The 9,944-nt window shown below is 40.9% G+C and overlaps 1 pseudogene across 1 annotated transcript in view; it reads left to right on the forward strand.

The window, feature by feature from the left end:
• The window catches only part of LOC308689261 (peroxisomal succinyl-coenzyme A thioesterase-like), a 31,525-nt pseudogene extending 21,936 nt beyond the window's left edge, over window positions 1-9,589 (forward strand). The window contains exons 7-11 of the transcript in view: window positions 811-894; window positions 1,948-2,138; window positions 2,341-2,504; window positions 9,089-9,208; window positions 9,503-9,589. The product of the transcript in view is annotated as a peroxisomal succinyl-coenzyme A thioesterase-like (transcript). The remainder of the gene's footprint in view (window positions 1-810; window positions 895-1,947; window positions 2,139-2,340; window positions 2,505-9,088; window positions 9,209-9,502) is intronic.
• The last annotated feature ends 355 nt before the right edge of the window (window positions 9,590-9,944 follow it).

Here is a 9,944-nt window from a genome sequence, read left to right on the forward strand (position 1 = left end):
GCTCCTCCCGAACTTTGTTTATGAAACATCATGTGTAGATTCCGCTACCGCGTCTGTTATAGAAGATATTGACAGCGCATTAATTTTAAAAGATGAACAGAGAACCGCGATCAAGGCATTTGTCGATTGGAAACATGAATGAAAAACATTCGTCACTTACTCTGTTGCTCTGATTGGTTGTAGGTCTATCCAACTGAGTGCAGAGGCATTTTCTTTCCTGGTTCGGTTGAAACACGCCCCATAATCACAGCCCAATGGAGCAGTATCAGACTCACATTCTGACTAGAATCTGAGTATGACGACGCCAGGCTAGGTTTTTCCTGGTCTGTGGCAGAATTGTTTTCTGAAATTGCTAAATAGCACCAGGGAACATTTGCGCCGGAACCGCCCCCGGTAACCTTCACCATCGGCCTCAACGAGGTTGGTCAGGTTGACAACCAACCCACTAATTGGACCAGCCAATGGTCATAAATGACGAACAGCTGAAGTAGCTAGAAACTTAGCATGAAAAGCTGGTTTTAGCTGGATCTTCTAGCAGTTTTCCAAACTGTGCAATAAATTAATTAAACTTACTGTACCTTCACAGCAATAATTTCCATTTATTTGTATAGTGCATTAGACAGTTAGGTAGATGAGGAGGATACCTTGGAAGGAAACATGATTCAGCATGGAAGTCCAACTCTTTGGGCTGGCACATTTCTACCGATATAGAATTCTACAGTATATTTATTGAGCGAACAATTCTCAAAACATTAAGTACATGATGTGGATATGCCCTATTATATTACCTTAGTGACCGAAGAAGAAAAGTTTGGGAGGCACTTATGAAGGAACAGAGGCAATGGGGTTGCTGTGGAGCATGAGACCCGTACCAGGAAGTCAACAAGGACTCAGGTAGATTAGACTAGAACAATGTAGGGCCCTATTTTAACGATCTGAAACGCAAGTGTCAAAGCGCAAAGCGCAAGTAACTTTGTGGGCGGGTCTTGGCGCTGTTGCTATTTTCCCGGCGGGATAAATGACTCTTGCGCCAGGCGCAAATCTAAAATGGGTTGGTCTGAAGTAGCTTCATTATTCATAGGTGTGGTTTGGGCGTAACGTGAAATAAACCAATCAGAGCGTCATCTCACATTCCCTTTAAGAGCAGGCGCGTTTGTTCTAAAGCGGATTCCTATTATAACGGCGGATTTGCCAGGCGCGCGCCAGGAGCGGTTCACAGCCAAGGAGAGCAACGATCTCGTCAGGGACGTTGGGGATGGAGAAACCCACCCAAATTAACTTCGGTTAAAAAGGCTTATGATAATTTGGGTAAATGTGTAAGCTAGATGTATGCTTTTATAATAAATTGTCTGTCTGTCTATCTATCTATCTATCTATCTATCTATCTATCTATCTATCTTTCTATCTATCTATCTATCTATCTATCTATCTATCTATCTATCTATCTATCGTAATAATGTATGATTTGCAAAAATGAAAACTGCTGCTTCTGTGTAGATGAGAGAATCAAAGTGTATGCGCGTTGTGCACACGCTACATTGATTATGGCCAAGCATGCGCCCTTAAAATAGCATATGAATAACATGCGCAACGCGCCACTGACTTTAAACTATTTTTTCCTGGTTAGTAGCGCAATTGTTTTCTAAACCTGCAAAATAGCATGAAGGAACGTTTGCGCTGGAACACGCCTCCTTTTTTGCGCTAAACCGCCCAGGGTGCGCAAATTCATTCCCTAGTTTAGCGACGTGCTTCTGTGGAGGGAAAAACGCATTTTGCGCGGGTGCAAAATAGGAATGATACATGCGTCGGTGTACAAAGTCAATTGCGCTGGGTGCAAGATAGGGCCCATAGTGTGTGCTTTTTATTACCAAGTATAAATTCAGGTTTCTTTTTTATTTGAGGGGTAACACTCTCTTTTGTTACCTAACTACATACTCTTTACTCCAGAATACGCAAGAGAGATGTTCTTACACCGATGGTAGTTCACATTTCAGTTTACAGTGGGCATCTATCTCAAGGCTTCAGCCAGAAACCACCCCTGGCGACAAGTGTCATAGAGCGCTGGCATGTAGCACCAGGTGTGAAAAGGATAAACATCAGGGAGGAAGAAGTACAAGGAACACTATTCCTTCCTCCAGGTACACACACACACACACACACACACACACACACACACACACACACACACACATTAAATAACAGATTTGTAATCACTCATAACTATTTAAGTTCAATTTGCCATTGGTTCATATTCTCTGGTATTTCCAGGGGTCAATTTATATTGTTAAAGAAGTCATGATAATTACTTGTGTGTAAAAATTAATTGCTCTGTGTTTCTAGGCCCTGGGCCGTACCCAGGAGTGCTGGACTTGTGGGGAGCAGGTGGTGGTTTGGTCGAATACCGCTCTGCCCTGCTTGCATCTCATGGCTTTGCATCCATAGCACTTGATTACTTCACTCCAAAAGGATTGAGATTGCAAGATGTTGATATTTCTTACTTTGAGGTAATTTAGAACTTTTGACAGTCTCCTAAAGTGGCTCAACCTTGGCATTACATTTGATGTAATCTGGCATTATTAATTGCCTGTATTTCCAGAGGAGACACTCAAAAGAAATTCTTGGCCATCAAAGCAAATGTGATAATGTCAGGTACTCACTGATTAGCCACAACATTGTACACAAAAGTTTAAGTCAATAACATTGTGTAAGAAAAAATGATGTGGACGTTGAAGTTCTCAAAAATGAAGTTTATTACAGCATAGCAGTGGCAAGGTACACAAAGCACCTTGGGCTCACCGGCGTCAGAATGAACCCAGAACATCCAAATCTTAAACCTTTTATCCTGTTACAGTTTACAACTCTTAATGTAAATTAAGTTGCCCTTGTTGTAACAGCTGTGGTCTGTATGAAGAGTTCAGATGCAAAAGCCTCTAAGTGCCATCTGAAATTTTCTTCTAGAATGATCATTTTTATAAAGCTTGTATATATAAGTTCAGTCATTTCACTTAAATGACAATTAATAGGTAATTTGCATTGCCATTTAAGTGAAATTATTGAACTTAAATATACAAGCTTGATAAAAATGATCATTATAGAAGACATTTTCAGATGGCACTTAGAGGCTTTTGCATCTGAACTCTTCGTATGTGTAACGGAAAGCAGATGATCAGGTCTGCCTTTTTGTTGATTAATCAAATCTAATCAACAAACAAAAGGTACTGATTAACCCCTCAAAACAAAACAACAGTGTTAGCAGATGCTCGGTCAGGTCCCCTGAGTTAATCTCATCAACTCAAGAAGATATTCACACTGAAAAGGAAGGACAAAGTTCGCCACGCGGTTCCACGTGTGCACGACTCTGCATACACACACACAAAACACAGACTCCTTATCATGCCCGACCACTTGTGGTCAAAATTACCTTTTTAAAATGTTTAAAATGTATTTCTTGCTGTGCTTATGATCCTTATACCCGAAATACGATATCTATAAGCTTTATTGATATGTAATCAGTTTAATATGCATGTAATCACGAGAAATCCTGTTTCTTTGTGTTGTTGACTAACAGAATTGTCATTCGCGGTATTGTTTTGTTCAGAAGAACACAACGGTGTTGAATATTTAGCACAGAATATTAGAGGATGCATTATTTGATTAATACCAGTTTTATAAATGTTTATGAACGAAGTTTATTCTGCCAGCATTAGTTAGAAGAGGCGTGTACCTTTCCAAATGAAAGGACATGACCACAATACGTCCTCCCAGGCGATTGGGTCACGCACGCAAGGGGGCGTGACTTGAGCTCCTTCAAAACACAGCGGGCTCTCTCACCTCTCTCTCTCTCACCTCGCTCTCATCCTTCCTCCTCTTCTACCGGCGCGACGCTTCCCCGAGGAACATCCCGGAAGGCCTCGGACAAACACATGTTCGAGTCGTAGCAGCCGTTCCTTTGCAACTAAGTTATATTTGCCTCTTCCTTCACGGAAGATGAAGACGAACTTTCTCGGTAACGTTACATTTCAGTGAGCCTTTTCAAGCTTCCCGCGACACCGGAAGACGCAGTCGAAACAGGACCTCGTCCGCGCTTTCAGCATCAACCAAACAGAGAACAGACGTGCAAGTATATTTATCTGATAAAAGCTGCTTTTCTGGGGTCCGTCGTTTAGGTTTCTGTATGTAACAATTACTAGCTTTTCCCTTCTCTCTATTTCTCTCTTTCTTTCTTTCATTTCATTTTATTCTTATCACGTATGTTATTATTGTTTAAATGTTTGTTTGTGTTTATTGTTTGCATTTTTACGTACGTTTCTACTCGTAGCTCATATAATCTTTAGTCACATTTATTAAAATCCATTTATACTTTTCACTGTCTCTGTGTTTGAAAACCCACCATTCTAAAGTCAATGAAACAAAAGATCTTAAGCTACAAGCTCGATATTAGACTACATTCAGTAGTTTTAATTAATAAACTCAGAAGGTTTGATGTCCGTGGCCAGGAGATCAAACTTTCTTGGAGTTTGTAAAGAGATAACCCTTCTTAACTGTGATAATCTCACCGTTATTCGCTGGACGAATAACGATTAGATCAGTTACAGAACCAGTTAATCTCTATAATTGATAAAATAAATGTATAGGCGACTTATGAATTATGACCATGAGTCATAATTATTAATATTTCCAAAATTCCCTATATTATTGAGCTAATTCAAATTTACCCAAAGTCGTATTCGCTATATATGTTAATGAAGTTGAGACACCCCATTGTCTGTGAAGGTTCTCTGTGTCCCACACCCATTCCCATTCTACAGTTGACTACCATTTTGCTCAGGATGTGATCAACCCAAATGGTCAAGAAACAATATAACTTGACTGCCTTAATCTCTATGATAATTAAGCCATTTTGGGGATGAGCTCATTCTAAAATATATTTAGGAGTGGAATCTGGGTCGAGGCAGACTACAATTTCTTACAACTGATTATATCATTACAATGGCACCTGTCAAGGGGTGGGATTTATTAGGCAGCAAGTGAATGGTCAGCCCTGCTGAAGAAAAGGTTTTTTTGGACACTTCTTTAGATGGTCAGGCTGGGAGGCCAGCTTAAACCAGTTGAGAGCAGCCAACCAGCTTAGGCTAGTTTTAGCTGTTTTTTTCAACAGGGAATTCTTGAATTTCATGTGTTGGAATCAGGAAAAATGGGCAAGTGAGAAGTTCTGAGTGATTTTTACAAGGGCCAAATACTAGACAAATAGTGTCTAGTGTTATAGACAAATAGTCTAAACTAGACAAATAGTGACTTCGTTTGTCAAGAAGATGGCTGTTGCTAATATGCCTTTCCAAAGTTTTTTTCTTGCCTTGCCCCGGTGAGGCTGCTATGCCATAAAATTACCTACAAAAATTTGATTTAAATAAAATAATCAAAAATAAAATTAACTACAAATAATTGAAGCTACAGGGGATGCCTGGCCGAACGAAATACAGAGAGCTGTACTGCTTCACTGCCTTAGCATAAAGGGGCAATGGAATTTCTACTCATAACCTATAACAGGTACAACAAATAAGGATGCAGAGGAAGCATTGAAAGCCTACTTTGTGCCAAAAGCTAACATAGTAGCTGGTAATCGCTGTCAGGCGCCTCACAAGACAAGAATATGCTTATCTCACAAATACGTAGGCTTTTACTAGAAACAGATCTTAGACTGGACAGAGCTGTTACGATAGCAAGCCAGATTGATCCTGCAGCCAATATCTAATTTAGCCAATATGGCTAAATCTATTTAAAATTCCCAACAAGTTCCTATTCCCGCATCCCATCCCATTCCCGCCCCCATACAAGCGGTGCAGCACACAGTAAAACACAGAACAAGGGGAAAACCGTCACATGCACCTCTTATTTCTGCTCAGGTGGGGAAGAGGAAGTCATGCTTTCGCTGTGTATAAAGTGTAAAAAGAAACATGTGCAATCAAACATGCGCGAGGTACTGTACACAGAATATTCAGCTCGTACTCCCAGCATTACAAGCACAGTGACTATATCTACTTCTGACACACAGACTTGTGTGGTGAATTTAGTGGTTGACACTGGGTCTTTCGTATCTGTGCTAAAAACTTTATACACCGCGTAAAGCTGGATGAAACTATCACACCTATGTGTCAAAAACGTTGCTGTCTGACACTCTCATTTCATAGTGCTGTGTCAGAGAAAATTAAATTGCTTGCAATGCAGCTGGGGTGGTAAAACGCATCGACGCCTCTGCATGGGTGACACCAATTGATCTTATGCAGAAAAAGCGGGGTAAAATTAGGATGTGCAATAAAGTGATCATGGTCTCTTTTCCATTGCCACACACGGAAGAAATACTCTCTACTCTAAAAGGTTCTACTGTTTTCACTAATATCAACCTGACTAATGCTAACTACCAAGTGCCGCTGAATGAGGACAGTCATGACCTCACGGCCTTTACTACTCACGATGGACTGTTCCATATTTTTGTTCCTTACGGATTGGCTTCGGTGCCTGCAGCATTTCAGAAGATGATGACCATCATCATGGCTGGCTTGTCAGGGGTTGAAAATTACCTGGACGACATTATCATCCATGGAAATGACATGTCTATGCATGACAAAGCACTTTTCAGTCATCTGATGCTGATCTACTTTGCGCTCCTTACTTGGACTTTTATTCCTGATTTTGCCACTGTTGTAGCTCCAGTACGTGCATTCCTACAAGATTACAAGACCCCACACTATACACAATTGTCTCCACAGATGCTTATGACTATGGTGTGGGAGCCATACATTCTCAGGTCAGCCAAGAACTGTGGCCTTTGTGACACTGAACAAACTGTGGCCTTTATGCATTGGTGCTAGTATGCATGTAGGCCGTCAAGAGGTACATACATATCTGTGGAGCTGGTGTTTCACTCTACGTACAGATCATCAGGCACTGACAATCCTGCTAACCACTAAGGGTGTCAGCTGTTCTGGACTTTGTGTAGCAAGGTGGTCTGCACGTTTAATGTCATTTAATTATGATGTGGTACACCAGCCAGGTTCTCAAATTGCTGCTGCTGATTTACTGTCACTTTTGCCCTTTTATGCTTCTGCTTCAGATAATGCTGTTGTACCAGCTCCAGTTGATGATGTTTATGAGTTTCTTGCTTTTGTATCTACCACCTGAAATTCTCTGTCTGCTGCTGATATTGATGCTACATGTGCTTCTTGCCCTGCACCAAACAAACTTCATACACAGATTTCTAATGGTTGACCTTCTTCACCCAAGGAACTGGAAGTTGATTTGCTGCCATATACTATGAACAGTGTCTGGAATTGTCTGTTAAGTACATTTTTGTCTTCCGAGGCTCACGGCCGATTGCACCTGCTGCTCTTGGATCTGTACTGGTCTCCATAGCGCATTAAGGAAATCAGGCGAGGTGAGAACCAAACAATGCCTTCGTGATCTCTATTGGCCAGAGATGGATGCTCAGGTTAATGCTGCTGTTCGTTCCTGCCACATGTGTCAGCTCAATGACAAAACTGTCAAGTCACACCCTGCTCCTCTCCAGCCAGTGCTGCTGGCTGTAGATATATTTGGGCCATTTGACACTGCTGCATCCGACTGCAGGTTTGCAATAACTTTAACTGATTACAGCAAATGGCCTGAGATCTCCTTTACTCACACTGTCATAATGGATTCTGTGGTTTCATTTCTGTCATGAGTTTTCAGCCGCCATAGAAAACCATTGAGTATTGTTACTGATAACGGTGTTCAGTTTACAGTTTGTTGCTTTTCTGGAAGGAAAGAATATTCGTCATCATTGTTCCTCTCTTTACTTCCCTGCAGCTAATGGTGCTGTAGAGACGTTCAATCGTGTGCTCAAACACAAATAGCCATCCAGCTACATCAGCCATGGAAACCTGCAGTAACTGAGTTCTTGTAGGTGTCAACCATGCTGCAACTGGTACGTCACCCTTTCAGCTCCTCTATGGCTGGCAAATGTGCACAAATCTGTCTATTTTGCCATCTGCTCCTGTGCACACACCAACTGACTTGAATGTTCGCCAAAGGGTTACATGACTGCAACACAAAATGAAAAAGTACATTGATGCTAAGCAGAGTGCTTACACTCCTTGTTTCCAGAAGGGGGATAAAGTGAGGGTACGGAACCCATTGCATGTTCCTAAGGGACACAAAGTTTACTGATCCTCTCACGGTGGCCAAAAAAATGGGGGGGTGTACATATGTTTTTAGTGATGGAAAGACACAGAATGCTTCCCATCTCACTGCATTTCCAGGCACACCAACAACTCTGGCTGAGAACACTCACTAGTCACTACACACACACTTATACCACTAGATCCAAACGTTATGTTCAGAAGCCTAGGTGGTTAAATGACTATGTTACTAAAATCTGATGTTCTTAAAAAAGGGTGAATTATATTGTTGACTACTATTTTGTAAAGGGAGCCAGAACTGTCGAAGAGTTGTTCTGACATAATGTGTGTAAGAAAAGAAGTGAAAGAGTAAACAAGATGGATGCCGTTTGTTTCTCCTGTTTCGTCTGCTTTATTGGTTAATAACTCATGACAGATATAACAGAGTTGTTTTCCCATAAAGGAGTTGTTATACTGCCAAATTTCACTCTATGTCAACTCCAAATTCTGTGTAAAGTTTGTCATGACTGGCTTTTAATCCACGAAAGGATGGAGATCACACATTGGACAAATGCTGGAAAAGGAAAGATTTAAATTAAAAAAATGTCAGGAAAAAAAAGCCTTGTGTGCAGCACTCTAATATATGCCCACAAGGCTATTGCTCTGACCAGAGTAAAAGTCCTGGCTTATGGTCCCATTCCCTTCTCTCATTGTTTCCTGTCTCTCACTGAACTACCCTTTCAAAGGCAGAAAGTTAAAATGTATTCATATATAAACATTTTCTCTAAGTGGTGGAACAAACCTCCAACCTTCATCCAAAAAGCAGAATCCATTGGGTTTGAGTATATGCAAATCTAAATTGGGTTATGTGGTGAACAGTTGATTAATCTTTACAGATGTGTGCGTTTAGATTTGTGTGTAAATATTTCCTGTAGAAAGCATACCAGATCCTGAAGAATCATCCAGTGGTACAGTCGGATCACCTGGCTGTGCTTGGGCTGTCTTTTGGAAGTATAATCACACTCAGTATTGTGGCCTACTCCAATGTCATCAAGGTTTGCTTGGCCTACACAAGTGGTCGCCAACCTTGCTCCTGGAGAACAACTGTCCTGCAGACATCAGTTTCAACCATGCTCGGACACATCTGCCTGTAATTTTCAAGTAACCCTGAACACTGTGATTAGCTGGTTTAGGTGTGTTTGATTGGGGATAAATCTGAACACTGTAGGACAGTAGCTCTGCAGGAGAATGGTTGGAGACCCACACACATGAATCTACATTTTGAATGCAGATATATTTTTCTTGAATTACATTGGTATGTTGATCAGTCTCTATTTATTGTCTTTTAGCCCCAGTGCTGTGTGTGTATTAAAGGAAGTCACCTGATTCCTTTTGACAAAAACCTATTTGAACTCAATGAGGAGATGAAAAAGTAAGACACAGAAAATAAGTTATGGTGTTATAAAGTGTTTTGCAATTTTTGTTATTCAGTGTTGGCCCAAAATTTGAGCACTTAAAAAGTGTAAGAACTTGACAAGTACTGCATCTCTGTCATTGGCTTTCATAGAACCACAGTTACATTCATAACTTGCATTTTATTTTATGCCTCCTGACTGTCAGTGAGGCTTTTGGATGACCACATACCAGCATAGGAAAGAGTGAAAGATACACGTCCATCAGGAAAGAAAACTATACTTGGGACAACTGCAGGAACAAAAACTGTATATGATGCTTAAGAAATTCTGTAAAACAGTGGATGGGGATGACCAGGTAGCCTCTGCACATATATCA

The sequence above is a fragment of the Scardinius erythrophthalmus genome (genome assembly GCF_964197995.2).
Source record: "Scardinius erythrophthalmus genome assembly, chromosome: 4".
Lineage (NCBI taxonomy): Eukaryota > Metazoa > Chordata > Actinopteri > Cypriniformes > Leuciscidae > Scardinius > Scardinius erythrophthalmus.